General features: G+C 40.9%; 1 long non-coding RNA gene across 4 annotated transcripts in view; it reads right to left on the reverse strand.

Moving 5' to 3' along the window:
• The window catches only part of LOC146865455 (uncharacterized), a 482,105-nt gene that overhangs the window by 195,765 nt on the left and 268,144 nt on the right, over positions 1-18,196 (reverse strand). For all 4 annotated transcript variants that reach the window (XR_014976643.1, XR_014976640.1, XR_014976641.1 and 1 more), the window contains exon 3: positions 17,599-17,685. This is a non-coding gene — a long non-coding RNA (uncharacterized LOC146865455). The remainder of the gene's footprint in view (positions 1-17,598; positions 17,686-18,196) is intronic.

Here is an 18,196-nt window from a genome sequence, read left to right on the forward strand (position 1 = left end):
AAGCAATGTTACATCTAATGTCATTAAAAGGTCATCACTTTACCATGTTATATCATACATTTTATTAAAAAAGTCACCAGTGTCTTTTAAATATGAAGGCAATATTTTCACATAGTTTTGTAGAAAACGATCTACATATCTTGACGTGTTTTTGGGCATCCCATCAATTGGTGATATTTTTTGGCATCCTGGTGGCATCACCACATTTTATGGTTCTTTGGTATAAGATAGAGTACTAAAGTGTTGTTATTTTATCTGCAAAAAGCAAATTATGAGGCTGTAATAATTAAAAAAAAAAAAAAATGTTTTTTTTTTTTTTATTGAAGTCCAAAATTTACAAAGTATTAAAACAATACATCCATAAAATGAATTTTCCTTTGGGAATAAAATAATTAATAAATAATACATAAAGCACTAAGAAGTCAGGAACAGATGCAAAAAAACAGATAAAAATACTATTAGTTTTTTGACAACAAACAAAAGGCAGTGACCCCTCCTGATCTCAATCTTAATCAAAATATGTGGCCCAGATTTTTTCAAACTTCCTAAGACCCCCCACACGTAATGCATAAGTGCGTTCACTTCTTTTAACCACTTTCATCTTATGGATCCATTCTAGAACAGAAGGAATCAAGACAGTATGCCACCTTTGCAGCAAAAGTGATCTAGCTACTGCCATTGCGATGTATAAAGATGTGATCAATTGGTCAGGAAGGAAAAGATCTGGATCAAAACCAATAATAATTAACAAATCATTCACTGCTAATTGTATGTCACATTCAGTTTCCAAGTAACAAAAGTTATCCTCCCAGAACCTCCGAATCCTAGAACAATGTAACATAATATGCGACCAATTAGCTGTAGAATGGTTAATACAGCGGAAACAGTGCGCTGATTGATTAGCATACATTTTCGAGAGAGAGAGAGGGGTTCGGTAAAGTAGCCATTTACTAAAAAACATCCTTCACCAATTCGCACCTCTTAGCGCACTGAAATTAAGTTTATTAATCGCTGACCACATATTAGGAGAGATTTCTAAGTCTTCATGATCCATCCATTTTTTAATTGCCTTCTGTCCAAGATCCAAACCCCTAATGAAGGCTAAACGCTTTTTCCATGCCCCAGGTTTTCTGCCGGGTGCATCCTCTAAAAGTTCTTTAACTAACTGATTTTGTTCGTCAATTTGGGATGCATCTAGTCCGGCATGGAATTTATGGAAGATGTTATATGACCCCAAAAGAATAAAATCATTAACAATCAATAGCGACACTTCAGCCAGAGTCAACCATCTTCCATTCCTCAGAAAATCTGAGACCTTACGAAATCCAGCCGAAGCCCATTTTAATGTGAGTTCTGAGGAATGTGTAATCCCTGCTAATGGTAAAATGCCAGATAGTAAAGGTGCTAAATTAATTACAGGGATGGAATAGCTTTTATAAAGGGCCTGTCGTTTTTTAAGAAGCCATTGAAGGCACTTATAACAAACCAGTTTAGGGGATTTGGAGATTGACAAGGGGGAATGGATCTGACTTTCCTTACACATTAGCATCATAAAACCACTAACCATTGATTGTGGATGCGGTTTGAATCTAGAGAAATATTGTGCAAAATAGGCATAGTAATAATCCCTGAGATTTGGAACAGCTAAACCTCCCTGTTCCGATTCTTCATATAAAGTGCTAAGTGCAATACGTGATGATTTTTTTGCCCAAAGAAAGGCTGTAAACATCGACTCTACTTGGGTGAAAAAGGAGCCTGATAAAATACAGGGAATTGCTGAAAACAAAAAATTAAACAAAGGAAGGACAGACATTTTAATTAAGGCCACCTGGCCCAGGATGGATAAAGGAAGAGAATTCCAGCGTAAAAACAAGGCCTGAATTTTTCGGAGAAGCGGTGCAAAATTCAGGCAATATAGATCACTTACCCTTTCGGAAAAATATACTCCCAAATATCTCTTAGGTTTAGTGTTAACGCAAGAAAGAATATTGGGGTGCAGATCCAAGTCTGTTCCACCACATTGTAAAATTTTAGTTTTCATTTTATTAATACGATACCCACCTAAAACTTCAAAATCCTCAAAGACCTGAAAAACGTTGGCCTGAACCTCTATCTCAGGTTTGATAATAAGCATGATATCGTCGGCGTATAATTTCAATTTCGCCATATATGGAATTGGGGACGAATATCAGCACAATTCCTAATTGCTATCGCCAACGGTTCAATAAAAAAAGCAAATAAGATCGGCGATAAAGGGAACCCCTGCTTTGTGCCTTGTTTAACTTTAACCTGCCCGACAACCAAAGTATTAATAATTACATTGGCTTCAGCTTTAAGATATAAATTATGGATCAGGGCCGTGATCTTTGAGGAAATATCAAAATGACCTAAAATCATAAACAAAGTCTCCCACACAACAAGGTCAAAAGCCTTCTCGGCATCTAGTAAAAGGACTAATGCGGGTATCCTCTGAGTGTCGAAATAGTCCAGCGCCTCAGTTAAATAATGTGTATTAGTGGCTAGCTGCCTACCAGCAATAAAACCATTCTGGTCCGAATGGATCAATTGCACAGCGTGTTGATTAAACCAGATTGATAACAATTTAGTGACAATCTTCTAGTCTGAATTTAGCAACGTTATCGGGCGATAAGAATTCACCTTGTCTAATGGACTCTGGTATTGCCCCCCCTCCAACATGGAGTTTACTAAGCGAAGGAAAAAATCCGCAACTGAACTAAAAAAAACTTTTAAAAATTCAGACGGAAACCCATCCGGGCCGCAGGCCTTGCCATTGGGCAGATTCTTAATAACCCCCTCCAGTTCCTCCATAGTACAGGGGCTTGCCATAGATAGTTTTTCCATTTCTGAGAGTGTCGGTAATCCATTATTCTGCAAGAATCTTTTTAGGGAAGTCATATCCACAGTCTGTTGCTGACCATAAATGGACTCATAATGATGTAAAATTATTTCACTGATTTTAACAGGGTCATCTATACGAGAGGCGGTCAAGGGGCCTTTTAACGCGTTGATCTGATTAGAAGCGACTTGCTCCCTAGCCTGCCAAGACAAGAATCTACCCGTAAAATTACTTTCCTCATATGTTTTTTGACGGAATTGCTGAAAAGAGGTTTCACTCTGAGTGTAGTAATTAGCACTGAGTTCCCGCTTAGCCTGATCTAACTGGCGCTGGTTAAACACAGAGGGATTCTTAAGAAATACAGAAAAAGACCTTTGGACTTTCTGCTCCAAGTTTCTCTTATCTTCCCTGGCTTTTTTTTACGTTTTCTGCATCTTTTCCAATGATTAATCCCCGGATGAAGGCCTTGAGTGTGTCCCAGATCACACTTAGCGGAGCAGACTCACAACTTCGTGATAAAAATTCCTTCATCTCTGTCCCAATAAAACCCACCCAATCCTCTTCATTAAGATATTGTCTGTTCAGCGTCCATCTTTTAGGGGACCTAGCGCAATCTCCCAAATATATCTCAAGCACCAACACAGCATGATCCAAGAGTCCATTATGTAAAGATCTCTGCTGGCTAAAGCGCAATCTCCGAGAGACCAGAAAAAAGTCAATGCGTGACGAGGTATGGAATCTGCCTGACCAACAAGTATACGCTATTTTAGTTGGATGGGCCGTACGCCATGGGTCCTATAGGTCCAGAGTTACTCCATAATGTTACATAGTTCTTAAAACTTTAGGTTTCAACATTTTTTTAGCCGACGCTGAGGAGTCGAATTTAGAATTCATTAGAACATTAAAATCGCCCCCCAGAATCAGCTCACCCGGTACCTGAATCAGGGACTGAAACAGATCCTCAAGGACCTTGGGATTATCCTCAACTGGGGCATATATACTGACAAAAGTTATCGGTCTCCGTCTCCGTCTGAGAATGCAGGTAACCCAGCACCAACGACCATACTGATATTTATCAAAATTGACAACCTTGGCCTGAATTTTTTTACTTAAAAATATTGCTGTCACTCTATGGGAAGCTGAGGACGAAGAGAATCCGCTATAAGCTGCCCAAGACCTAAACATTTGCCGCTGGTATATGGGTCTCTTGTAAAAAATTCACAGCTCGGTTTTCTGTTTTAATCCATAACTCTATTGCCCGCATTTTCTTTTTATTATTAAGACCATTAACATTAAAAGAGACCACTTTCAGCAAATCCTTGCTAGCCATAATTAAAAGCCAACCAAAATAAAGACCCCCTAAACACCCTACCCTGAATCAAACTAAGAAATGGATGTATAAAGCCTAAATAATTCTGCCCAAAAAAAATGGTCTTCATTTTTTCCCTTGTGCATTTCTGTCGTATCGTATAAAGTTAAGTGACAATTGGTAGTTTGAAGATGTTATGAATTACGTCACATTGCATCACTGAAAAAGTAAAAAAACATTGATTGATAACTTGAACCAATACTCCTTTATGCAGAAAATGTATTTAACAAGTATTGAAAAAAAGCGCATGGAATGTGCAGAAAAGTTTATGTTTTGCCGTTATATATTTTTTGTTAACATTTATGTCTACGATTTCATAATGCATGTGCACAGATGTAAACCCCCCCAAAATGGCATCCTTTGTTGTAAAAAAGACCATGATATATATATATATATATATAGATATATATATAGATATATATATACATATATATATATAGTAACCACTCTGTAGTTATAGTTAAGGTTACCAAAGATAGGAATTCTGTGGATTTTTGCTCCTTAATAACTTTCTCCCTTTTTGACAAATCTCTGCTAAACTTTCCAGAACTTTTGCTCCCATTACATTGGTGGAGGATGGAAACTTTTGAGGTATTTGGTCAAGGGGATACAAAAAAAAAGGTGGGGTCCCCAAACAGGTTTTGACCCCAATGCATTTTACAGGTGTATATGATCCTTTTTTAGGCTGAGCCTAGACAGTGCTTGCACTGTCAGGTGATCTGTTGTATGTACTTTTTGGGGTCTGACTCCGCCCACCGCTTTGTATTGGCTTTTGTCTGTGTCATTCAAAACTCATACCCTGCAAATGGCTAATGGTTGGTGCATGTCCCACCCATTCTCACAAGTTAACTTCCATGGAGTATTGACACAGGAACGAGCAGCAGTGTGCACGCTAAATATTCTCATTTGCTTAATTAACATTACATTTTGTCTCTCGCCACCCCCTTACTCCTCCCACAACACTGCTTGCCTGCCCCACCACCCCTCCGAGATCACTGCTTTTTTTTCTCTAATTTAAATTATTAGAGTTGTTGTTTTGTCTAATTTAAATTAGTGGTATATGGCACGACCAAGGGGGACATTAAACGATTTACCCAGATTCACAGATGTTGAGCCGAACTCAAACACGATCCCTCTGACTGCCGCGCCACATCCTCACCCTACCCTCTACCCACTAGCAAAAACTAAAGTCTGCCATCAGATATTTCGTGTCTGTGGCACTTTTTTTCCATGTAGAACAAGTACTTTTTCAAATGCTGGTGTTTTTTCAATTCTCTCTCAGCGCAGTGCCTGTTTCATGAGCTCTGTTCTTTATGTACTTATTGTAGTATTATTTTTAACCAACCCGACCAATGCATATAAACACCAGCAGGATAAGGGAAGAGCGGATTAAAAGGAGAGGGGCGCACGCCGCTGCTCATGAGTTTGTCTTTTTTTTAAAGTATGATTTTATGGCAGAAATGTAGAAAGAAATGTGTTTTCTTTCCTAGCATGGTCACTGTGTACGTTTGCCTACTTTTGGATGTTTTTCTATGGCTTATTGCCCTTTTTTGTGTTGAGATGATTAGACGCTCTGACTCATTATGCTGCGCTTTGTGCCACCTGTGCGTGTTCTGCCAGCTGAGCTGATCCATGGTACCTGCATGCACACTGATAGGGACTCTGGTTTTGTATATACTATTGGGGATCATAGCTGCTGCACCCCTTTGCCCCTGTAGGATCACACTTTGGAAGCTATACAAAGGTAGTCAGGTCTTATGATTTAAATGTTATCGTCTTCTGAAAGGTTTTTGTGGTTCGAGCATATTCTCTTTTTATGCTTCAATCACTTATGTGATCTATTGCTGTCAATTCACTTTATTGTCATTTTCTTTTCTAGTTATTTGCTTTTGTTGCAATTGCAGCACTCCGCACCTTAGCTTTAAGTAGTGGAAGAAAAACCACGGCGTACCGCAAATGCTTCAAAAAGAAATAAATATATATAAAAGAAGGCCGCCTGCATTTCTTTTCCAATTATTTACTTTTATTGCATTTGCGGCATGTCACACTTTTATTAGAAACACATCAAGTTAAACTGCGGTGTGCCTTGAATTCTACAAAAGTACATATATAGAAAAGAAAGGCGGGCAGCCACCATGTTGCACAACTAAATACTTATAGGGCCCCAAAGGTGATTGCATTGCAAATGCTTGTTGCTATTGCAAGTGATGTTAGGAAGTGGTTATGCAGTTATAAGGGCCACAAACTTGGTGATATCTGTTTAGCAAATTATTACTAAAGGCAGCAAGGAAGCCCAAAAAATAAACTAGATGTATGTGTAAAGTTTCTGATGTATTACATAAACAACTGAAAGACCCATTTATTTTTTCATGCTAATAGAAACCAATAAAAAATACATAACAAATACAATACATCTTAATCTATATAAGGTTAATTTGCATTCTCTCTGGCTCATAAAATTAAAGCGTGCCCAACACGCCAAACAAAAACCATCTTCCTTATGCATTCCTGTGCAACAAAATTGGAAAGTGACTTAGCAGTGAGCTACACAAACTACTATATGGAGGTCATGATAATTTGGCCACTTGGAAAAAAAAAATCTATTATTATAACAACAATGATTGACTTTCATTCACTTTGGGTTTCATAGGTAGCACAATCCTACTAAAAGTAGCAAGGCAGTCCAAAAAATAAATAGATTGCATATGTAAAGTTTCCGAATTACTACATGATCAACTACAAGACACATTAATGGTCACATGATTATGTAAACTAATAAACAAATACAGTTGATAAAAAGAAGCAAATCACATTAAATCTTATTCCCGCTCTGTAGTTAAAGTTAGGATTCCCAGAAAACTTTCCAGACCATCGTATTTTCAACATTTTGAGATGATGTAAATTTTTGGGGTCCCAAAACCCGTGTTTGCACCAATGCATTTTTCATGGACTACTGATTTGACGTAGTGCAAAAACAGCTGTATGGATTTACATGAAATGTGGCAGGATTATACATTATTGTGCATAGTTGATCCTTGTTGTTACTGCAGGTATGTAGGTTAAGAATTTTTTAATTTATAAGGCATTTAAACTTAGTACTTTCACAAAATTTCGTGAAATTTTATGAAACTGACATGGCAATGACAAGTAATTATTTGCACTTTCCCATGGGAAAACCTCTGTAAAATTGGTTTATGAATTACATCGGTATGGCAATAGTATGCTTATCAAGAGTTAAAATTACATGGAGCACCAACTGGGTTCAGTTATCATTGAGAATATATATGAATTTGTCTAAGATTTATATCTGTGCGGTAACAGAAAGATAGACTGAGTGTTAATTAACAGCGATATCGTTTGGGTTGGGCTAATACCGATTACATTTGATTTTATGCATTTTAGTATGACATTGCAGGATAATGTTTACAATTGAGAAATTTGTGTTTCTTTGAATCTTAGCACTAATTGCACTTTAATGTGAGAAAACGTTTATAAAAGTGAATTGCTGTTTTATTTAATTTGTTTTTAGATGTGATTGTGGTTGTATTTAATATGACTTTTATGGCCTGTATGTGGCCGAACAATGTTTCTTTGAAATATGAAGTCTTTACTTGATTAGATAAAGACTGCTTTTACAAAAGTGCAAGGGAGACATGTTTTTTAAGACGACTTTGCAAGTGTTCTAGCCTAGGGCCTTAGATATAGGTAAATGTTAGGTTTTATATTTTTACCAACCTGTTACCTCTCTAGTAAAGTGGTAATAAGTAGGGTAAAATTATTATTTGTTTCTATATATATAAAAAAAATGGTACAGAGGACTGCGGTGCTACCTAGGAAGTACTGCAGTACTTAACATTAAAAAATATATATATATCTTAACGCATTGAAAAAACACTGAAATAAGCTATTTTTCACATATATAGTGTGGTATAGTGTATTTATGATTTTTACCATATTTAATTCTGTAAAAAAGACAATAAGAAGAGCTGTGGAAATACCAAGAAAATTACATAAAATATATGGTACTTACTAGGTGCCCATGCAGTACCCTGTAAAAGTGTTTAAACTATGTAAAAAAATATGAAAACATTTCCCTATCCATTACCACTTCAATAAAGTGGTAATAGGTAGGTAACTACAATAAAACCTACTATTTACCTATATCTAAGGCTCTAACACAGAACACAGCCAAAGTGTTGTAAAAACAATATGGCTGCCACTAAAATCAGCCATTACCCAATTATATATTGGCTTTTCATCTCCATGTAGCAAGGTATACCACAAACTTAACATGGTATACCATGACCCGAAATATAACTAAGGCCAAGCTGTATTATTACATTGCGTTACCCTTGCGTCACTCATGGTGTCATATGGCCAACACAATACTTAAGTCAGATTTAAAATGCAATGCAAGGCCACTATGTATTGACCCTGCGCTGATTGGTAAATCTGGAGAAACGCAAGGCAGCGCAAGTCTCTGTTTGAGTTACTCTGCACACCATAATCCACATTGCTGCTAAATTTCACATATATCCGTACACATTAGTGCGCCACTACACTATACACCACTCCACTCAACTGTATTCCAGAATACATCACTCAAGTGTACTCCACTCTATACCACTCCACTCAACGCCACACCACTGTACACCACTACGCTATATGCTATTCCACCCTATATCACTCCACTCTATGCCTCTCCATTGTATGAGACTCAATTCTATGCCACTCCACTCCACTCTACGCTATTACACTGTACACAGCTCCACTGTACTCTATGCCCTTTCACTGTATGTACCTCTACTCTACACCACTACAGGTTACATCACTCCACTGTATGCCACTCCACTATAAGATGTTGCTACCTACCACATTAAACTCTACGCTATTCCAGTGTATGCGACTCCAGTCTACACTATTCCACTGTATGCCACTCCAATCAATGCTACTCCACTCCACTCCACGTCACTCCAGTGTACGCCACTCCACTGTATGTTATTACACTCTACCCCACTCCACTGTACGCCACTCCAGTTTGCACCAGTTTGCACCACTCCAGTCTACGTCACTCCATTGCACACTACTTCACTATACACCATTATACTCTATGCCCCTCTGCCATGCAACATTCCACTCTATGCCACTCCACTGTACACCACTCCAGTCTATGGTACTCCCCTGTACACCAGTCAACTGTACACTACTCCACTTTATGCTATACCACTCTATGCCACTCCACTCTATGCTAGTCCACTGTATGCTGCTCCAATGTATGCTACTCCACTCTACGCCACTCCAGTGTATGCTCCTCAACTCTATATAACTCCACTCTATAAAACTCCACTACACTCTATGCCACTTTACTAGACTTTACTCCACTCTATCCCCATACACACCACTGTTCAAATTTGTACTCAGCTCTATGCTCGTACACCCTATTGTGCAACACTCTACTCCACTATGCAACACTTTCTAAATTCTAAGACACAGCACTCCAGTCTACTGTACAAGACCTCACTCAAACTGTTTACTAACTACACTATGCCACTACAATCCACACCATGCCACTCTATTCTACAGCATGTCAATCAATCAATCAATCAATCAATCAATCATAGTATTTATAAAGTGCACTACATACCCGTGAGGGTCTCAAGGCGCTGGGGGGGGGGGGGGGGGGGGGGGGGGAAGCTGCTACTGTTCGAAGAGCCAGGTCTTGAGAAGTCTCCTGAAGGTTAGGAGGTCCTCGGTCTGCCGCAGGCGGATGGGGAGGGTGTTCCATATCTTGGCGGCGAGGTGGGAGAATGAACTGCCACCGGCGGTCACTCTTCGGATGCAGGGGACTGTGGCGAGGGCGCGGTCTGCAGAGCGGAGCTGGCGTGTGGGGGTGTAGAGGCTGATTCGGCTGGTGAGGTACGCTGGTCCTGTGTTGTGGAGTGCCTTGTGTGTGTGGGTGAGGAGTTTGAAGGTTATCCTCTTGTTGATGGGGAGCCAGTGCAGGTCTCTCAAGTGGGGTGTGATGTGGCTGCGGCGAGGGATGTCGAGGATCAGGCATGCTGAGGCGTTCTGGATGCGTTGGAGCCGTTTCAGGAGTTTGGCCAGTGATCCTGCGTAGAGTGCGTTTCCGTAGACTATTATAATTTACTCCATGCTACATTACACATCTCACTCAACTCTACTCCACTGTATAGGACTTTCCCTTACTGTACAACAATCTACTCCATGCAGCTCCACCGTTTTACACATTGCCATACTCTATGAAACTCCAACCTATGCCACTTTGTGCCATTGTACCATACTGTGCAACACTGTGCTGTACACCACACCACTCCACTCTACAAAACTCAACTAGGATGTATGTCATTTTACTCTGCTTTAGTCTGCAACACTTTCCACTACTGTACAACACATCACTATGCTCTAGTGTACAACACGGTACTCCAATGTATGACATTCTACTCAACTGTATGCTACACCACTCCACTCTGCTGCACGTCATGACACTATAGTCTAAGACACGTCATGCCACTTCACTCTATGACATTTAACTCCACTCTAGTGTACTCCACTCTACTACATTTATTTTATCCCACTCTACACCACTGTACCATACTCAGCTCCACACCACTCCACTGGCTGACACTCTACTCCAAAGTATGCAAATCCACTCTACAACACTGAGCTATACTCTATGACACTCTACTTCACTCTATACCCATTCATTCCACGGCACTGTATTACACAGTATGACACTCGATGAACTGCACTATATGACACGGTACTCCACTCTCTAACACCCTGCTCAACTGTACTCTACAACACTTCACTCCACAATACTCCACTCTACGACACTCTACTTTACCCTACTCCACCTAAAACACTCTACTCCACTCTATGACAGTCTATGACACCCTACTCTACTGTTCAACATGCCAGACCACTGTACAACGCACCGCTCCAGTCTACGATACTTGGCTTCACTATATGAGGCACCATGCCACTACACTATATAACACTTTATTACACTCTCCACTGGTGCCTCTTTCTTCTTGCTACGTGGCTGTGCCCGATCTCTGTCTTTCCCGGACTGCTCGCTGTGGGCGAGCCCAAGCTTTGCTGGGACTCGCGTTGTTGGACCGTCTATCGGCCGGGCATTGCTCCGCCTTGCTTGTCCTCGGAGCCCGGGCATTGCTCTGCCTGAGTGGACGGGACCACACTTCCCAGGGTTCCCTCCGCGGCAAGGACGCCGCCGATGTCACCAGCACACGCCAGGAGGCGCTATTAAGGCACGCCTGGTGCTGAGTCCCGGGTGGTGCCTCTTTCTTCTTGCTACGTGGCTGTGCCCGATCTCTGTCTTTCCCGGACTGCTCGCTGTGGGCGAGCCCCCGCTTTGCTGGGACTCACGTTGTTGGACTGTCTCCCGGCCGGGCATTGCTCCGCCTTGCTTGTCCTCCGGAGCCCGGGCATTGCTCTGCCTTGGTGGACGGGACCACACTTCCCAGGGTCCCCTCCGCGGCAAGGACGCCGCCGACGTCACCAGCACGCGCCAGGAGGCGCTATTATGGCACGCCTGGACCCTCATCCCGCGAAGACCCGCCCGGGATGCGCCGGGAGAAGCCCGGGAAAAGGGCGGGACCGTTTGTGACCGTTAGTGCCTGGGTGAGTCTGGGCTGTGCCTCCCCTCCTGCGTTTCGTGGTCTTGAAATTGAACCTGTGCTGTATAATACTGTACTGTGTAACAGACTTCCGCCTAAATATCACTCGGCGCAAAGGTATAGAAAGGCCGTTTCCTGTTGATAATTCAGTACCTTTCTCTCGTCATTCAAAGTGGTGAAGAATGGGGAAGACGTGCGCCGCTTCATCTGCTCCTGCTCTAAAGCATAAAGAAACTCTAAACCAACCACTACCCAGCCTGACAGCTATAGATCGTATGCTGCAGAAAACTATTGGGGTAGTTGCTAATGCAATTAAAAATACAGAACGTCGCCTCTCTCTTCCTGTAGGTTCCCTTCCACCTTTGCCCTTGACCAATATATCGACCCTCACTATTAACTCTCAGGATTCGATATTGGCACCATCCTTTGTTGCCCTCCCAGGGGCTCATCATACTTCCAAAACTCAGGATACTGCTTCTAACTTGGCCAACGTTTCCCCTGAACTTCTTCCATTTCCATCAAGACATTCATCAACTCCCACCACCTTCCTTAGCGAGTCCTTCCCTGTTCCTCTTGTTCAGGTAGAGATCTTTACAGCTAATAGGTCCTTTGACATACCGACAACCTTTATCTTGCCCTCAGATTCATCGCAAAGGGTAGACAGTCCCACCCTGAGGGTAATAACCAGAGGTCAGAAGGCCAGATGCAAGTCAAAACACACTAACAGGGAGGGGCAAACTGCAAAAAATCTTAAAGGGAGCATAGGTGGCAATAAACTCAAGAAAGTTGCTGTTAAATCTAATGTAACAAAAGGGAAAATCGTTAGCAATAATACATTCGAAACTATATCTATCCCGTCCAATGACAGAGGCTCACATGTTTCAACATCTGAAATAGCAGCTTCTCAATCTACCTCTCTTTCACACAGTGAGGGACTCTTTGATAAAATCGAGCACCTTATGAAATCCCTAATGTCACCACTTCTGGAAAGGGTTAAACGTATTAGTGAAAAAATAGATAATCTGGAGAAAGTATTGAAAATTACCCCCATCGTCCCAGGGCAACCGTTGGTCAGTGCATACACGAAGATTACAGACTTACAACCAAGTACTAGACCCCAAAAAAGTTGTACTGGAAATAACACCCAATTACTACCTGCTAATAAGCCCTTTTCGCCTCAAATAATGAAGAACATCGATTCTACGATTAGGCGTTCCCAGGTGGCCTCAAGGGTGTCTGAACCTAAGGACACGGAAAGAGGGGCGGGCGCCCCACGTAAGGATAATGAATCTGTAGAATTGACGACTAATACCCCTGGTGTTTCTAGGGATCTTTCTTTGAATACCAATCCCAAGAGGTCATTCCCACACATTGATCTACCCCCGCAATCTTTACCATATGCTATAGTTTTAGCTGGTGTCCCGCAGCTATCCCAAGGAAAAACAGAAACCTATCTTGAGCTAAGAAATAAAACCGTACACTGGCTAAATAAGAACAGGCCACTCCCATCTAATATATCAGGGGAAATATTATTTGTGAGAAGGCTAAGTTGGTTGGGCCATAGAAGAAAGGATCTTCCAGGGGACTGTATCATCACCAACTTCAGGGACAGGCGAGTGGTCCAACATATACGTAATTGGTCTGCTCATTGCGGTGACAGTAACATCTATACCAGGGACTTGAGTTTTTTCTACCCTCAACTCCCCCACTTATTGCCAACTACCCATCACAGGGGTTTACTAAATGCGGACTTGATGGAGGGGTCCAGAATTAGGTACAACATCCCGACCTTTAATTATTTCGATCAGCTCTCCGAATTGGAAAAGGTGGACTGACTTCCGTTGGAGGGTCTTTCTCCTAACACCATGATTTATACACCTATCTCTGGTGTTTACCCAGATAACCTGAATGCAGATGGTGATGTGATTGAAGTAACCCCCCCAACTATGATTCAGACTACCCATTATGAGGAACCTATGGGAAGGTTTCCCAAATTTACAAAAAGAAAGGCCGACCCATCCTCGAAAATACTATTTTGGAATGTGGCGGGCTTGCGTGCAAAGGTCGCGAATGGTATCTGGCTTGATTTCGTCCGTAACTTTGGCATTCTATGCTTACAGGAAACATGGGCACCCTCCGAATTGCACGTTGAGGGTTACAAAATGTATTTCTCTCCAGCTTTACCCTCTCCCTTTGGTAGAGCAAAAGGCGGCCTGACTATATTTGTATCTAACACTCTACAATTCAAAACCATAGTCTGTATAAAATTGGATCTAAATTTCCAAATACTTGCTCTCCATCAGAATAACACTAAGGCCTTTGTAATAGTGAACTTTTCCAACAATCTCCCTGCGGATGGCTTATTGAAGGTAATTAAGGAGATACACTCCTCCCTTCAAGAATTATCTAGGAAGGCTCACAAGGAGCTGGTTTTAATATGGGGTGGGGATTTTAACCAAAACTTATGCACTCAGAGTGCAAATAACGTCTGTGGTATTGTAGACGAATATGGAGACCCAGTAACCCATTTTTCCCACAATCTAGCTGGGCACTCCCTGAACTAAATCTTATTCGGTCTAGATCTCGCTCTTGTTAATGATTTGGTGAATCCTCCTATTCCCGTTGTGCCCACTTTTAATGGTAGAGGCAAGCTAAGTACAATTGTTTTTTTTTTTTTCCACGACAGCGGGCAAACAGTTATTCACCTGCAAAACCCATGATATCGCTATTAGCGACCATTTTCCAATTAGTATCACCTTAAATACCACCAAGAAATGTGAGAGGTTTAATATCAAGACAACTCTAACTCAAAATAACGTAATATTAGATAGACTAAATGGCTATTCATTAAGGTGGGAAAAAGTGGATCAGACGGCTATTACAGCGATCCTGGTTGAAAGACTAAGACCAGTGATTGATAAATGCCTTGATCCAGCTACCTCGAACGAGGGAATCATGGAAAATTTTGCAGTACTCTTAGTAGCAATTAAGGAAATTTTATTTGTTAACACCAAAAATGGTAAAAATAAAGCTAGGGGATGGTTTGATACTTTTTGTTCGAAAGCACACCAAAACCTCAAAGCAGCCCTTCATAAAAAGGTTCGAAACATAAAGGAAATTGCAACCGCCAGGAAAAATTATAGACAGGTCTTAAAACTTAGGAAGAATAACCTGAAAAAAGACCTTTGGGACCAACTGCATAAATCTTGCACTCTTAAGGATAGCGCCGCCTTTTGGAAGGTTGTGAAGTCCCCATTCTTAACAGATATAACGGCTAACCCTAATATTGATGTTGCAATTGATGAACAGCTATGGGTTGACTATTTTGAGCGGATATTCAGCCTCTCTCCAAACGCAACATATTTAACCTTGTCTGGGTCAAGAACTTCAACCTTCCCTCTGCCCATCAACATATTATAAGAGGAGGTGGAGACTGCCCTAATGGCCAGTAAAAATGGTAAAGCGCTGGGCCCCAACGGGGTCCCAATCGATTTATTTAAATTTACCACGGATCTATGGCTGCCAATTTTAACTAGGGTTCTCCAAGCATCTTGTGCTCTGGGCCCTCTTGATTCATGGTCAAAATCAATTCTTGTGCCCATATTTAAAAAAGGGGGCCGCCAATTGCCATCCTGTTACCGACCTATTTCCCTGCTGGATTCGTTGGGGAAATTAGTTGGCCGTGTTATCTTGGAACGCCTCCAGCAATGGGCATCTGATAATAAAGCTTTGTCTGACCTTCAATTTGGGTTCCGTGAGGGCCTGGGCACTACAGAGCAAGCCCTCAATTTATCTTTACTAATAAGCAAATATGTGGATGCAAAAGGGGGGGCCCTACATATGGCATATGTTGATCTTTCAGCAGCATTCAATTGCGTTACCCATACTAAGCTTTGGACAATCCTAGCGGAGATGGGAATAGAGAAGCCCCTCATAACCTTTCTGCGCGAATTATACTCAGATGCCACAGCTAGAGTCAGATACGGCATGGGGGGAGAGGTAACAAGGTCGTTCAGAGTGGAGCGGGGGGTAAGGCAGGGGTGTGTCCTGGCCCCGTTTTTATTTAATCTATATACCAATGGCCTGGAAAAAGCCATGTTAACGGGGTCCCAGGACCTCCCCATCATAAATAATCGCCCAATTCCGGCTCTACTCTATGCGGACGACGCTGTTATCTTAGCACGTACCCCCAAGGAACTACAGCGTGCTCTCGTGAAATATTACACCTTTATGGCCAACCTTGACCTGAAGATTAACATCAAAAAAACGTTTGTAATGTCTGTCGGGTCAAGGATTAAGAACACAAAGATCATTTTTATTGAAAATCAAAAACTATAGAGCACTACCACATATCCGTATCTGGGCATTGTATTCGATCATAAAAGCTCTTGGTAACACGCAATCGAATCTAGGAAACTTACTTTTATGAGAACAACAGCTGCTTTGGCTAATTTTGCAAATAAATTAGGTAGACGACCTACGGTAGAACTTTTAGAGATCTATAGGGCAAAATGTATTGGTAGGGTAATATATGGGGCTGGCGTTTGGGGATATGCCAAGGTCACGGAGGTGCAAAAGGTAGAAAATACTTTTCTGAGATTTTTATTGGCAGTCCCGTGGGCTACCTCGACCTATGCTTGTCATCTGGAAGCAGGTCTGTCCTATCTCACAGACCTGATCAGGATTCAACCCCTTCTCCTATGGCATCGCATTTGGTCACCTAATGAAACCACCTTTTGTCAAGGCTTCATTGAGGACTGCCTTTCCTTAGATAACGCACATAAGATCGGATGGATTTCTTATATTAAGAAATTCCTTAGCGACCTTGGCATGTTACAATACTTTTACTCCTCCACCCTAATTGCTGTAATACCGAGAAAACAGTTTAAAAAGGTCTGCTTGGCTCACCTAGAATCCTTGAGATTGTCTGGTGAAGCCTCCAAGGGCTATGAGAGATTTTTGTTAACCAGATTTAGATTAAACATTTTTCATCATCTGGTTACTTTTCCCAAAATCAATGCCTGGGAAAAACCTCTTCAAGTTTGTCCCTGCGATGAGACTTCCCTACAATCCACAATTCATATAACGCTGTTCTGCAAATTCTATCAGGATTTGAGGAAACAGTGGCTTATTCCAACTTTGAAAATATGGGGTCTCCGCAGGTGCCGCCCTGCATTTCTTGCCCTTCAATACCTAGATGCTGAACCTTTTGCCAAATCTATAGCCACATTTTTTCAATTAATTGTTAGCCACAGGCAGAACCTTGAGTAACCACGGGTTGTCCTTTCCTCTTCAAGTTTTTGGGAACTGTGCGAATGCCCTTAGTGCCTGTTTTTTGTATTAAAATTGCGGTACTTATTCTTTTTTAATGTTTTTAACTGTTGTTTTTAAGCCTACTGCCACTTTGTTGTGATTGCACTAAGCACTTTTCACATATTCTATCTTGAACTTCTGTTGGCAGAGCCTATATTTTAAGAAAATTTTTTTGCCTGGGGGTAGACCGAGAAATATGTATTGTGCTTAAATGAACTTGTTAGTTGTATGACATTTTTAGGATGGTTATATGTCTTTGAATTTTTTTTTAAACTTTTTAACTGTAAATATGCTGTGCTTTTATGGCTGTTTTTCTTTACAACCGAATAAAGCTTGTTTTGATTTGACACTCTCCACTACACTAAACTGTACTCCATTCCATTCCACTCTACAATACTCACCTCTCCGATAAGATACTTTATATCACTCTCCTCCACTGTACTGTACATCAGTCCAGATAACAACACTCCACTCAATGACACTGGACTCTATGATTTGAAATACATTATTAGTAAACATAAAAAACATCGAAATTCAATGACAAAAGCAAAGGATAGAGCTTAGTTATAGTTAGGAAAAAGAATTTTTACAAAGCAAACCAAATTTCAACTACACAAACTTTAAACATTCTAAAGTCATAGTTATATCTTTCATTTACCATTTAACAACCTCCTTCAAATTATTATAAGTAAAGCACCTCCTTACATACTCTTTTTAGCTCGCTGGCCAGTTAACGGATAGGATGCTTAAAGTTCAAGAAGTGTGCTATGTTTACAATGTACATGTTGTGTTCAAGGCATTGATAAGTCAATGAGGGCACAAAGTGTAATCAACAAGGAAGCACAATACTGAAACATGTTGAGTATTTCATTTCAGTGTAGTGATATATCACTCTTGTTGGATCAAGACTAACAGGTTAGGGCTTTCTGATATTTACCAACATAAATGAAAAATGGAAGGATTTATTGATTGAAAATATGCAATAAAGATTTGCCAGAT

Source organism: Triturus cristatus, chromosome 2_1, assembly GCF_964204655.1.
Source record: "Triturus cristatus chromosome 2_1, aTriCri1.1, whole genome shotgun sequence".
NCBI classification, from domain to species: domain Eukaryota; kingdom Metazoa; phylum Chordata; class Amphibia; order Caudata; family Salamandridae; genus Triturus; species Triturus cristatus.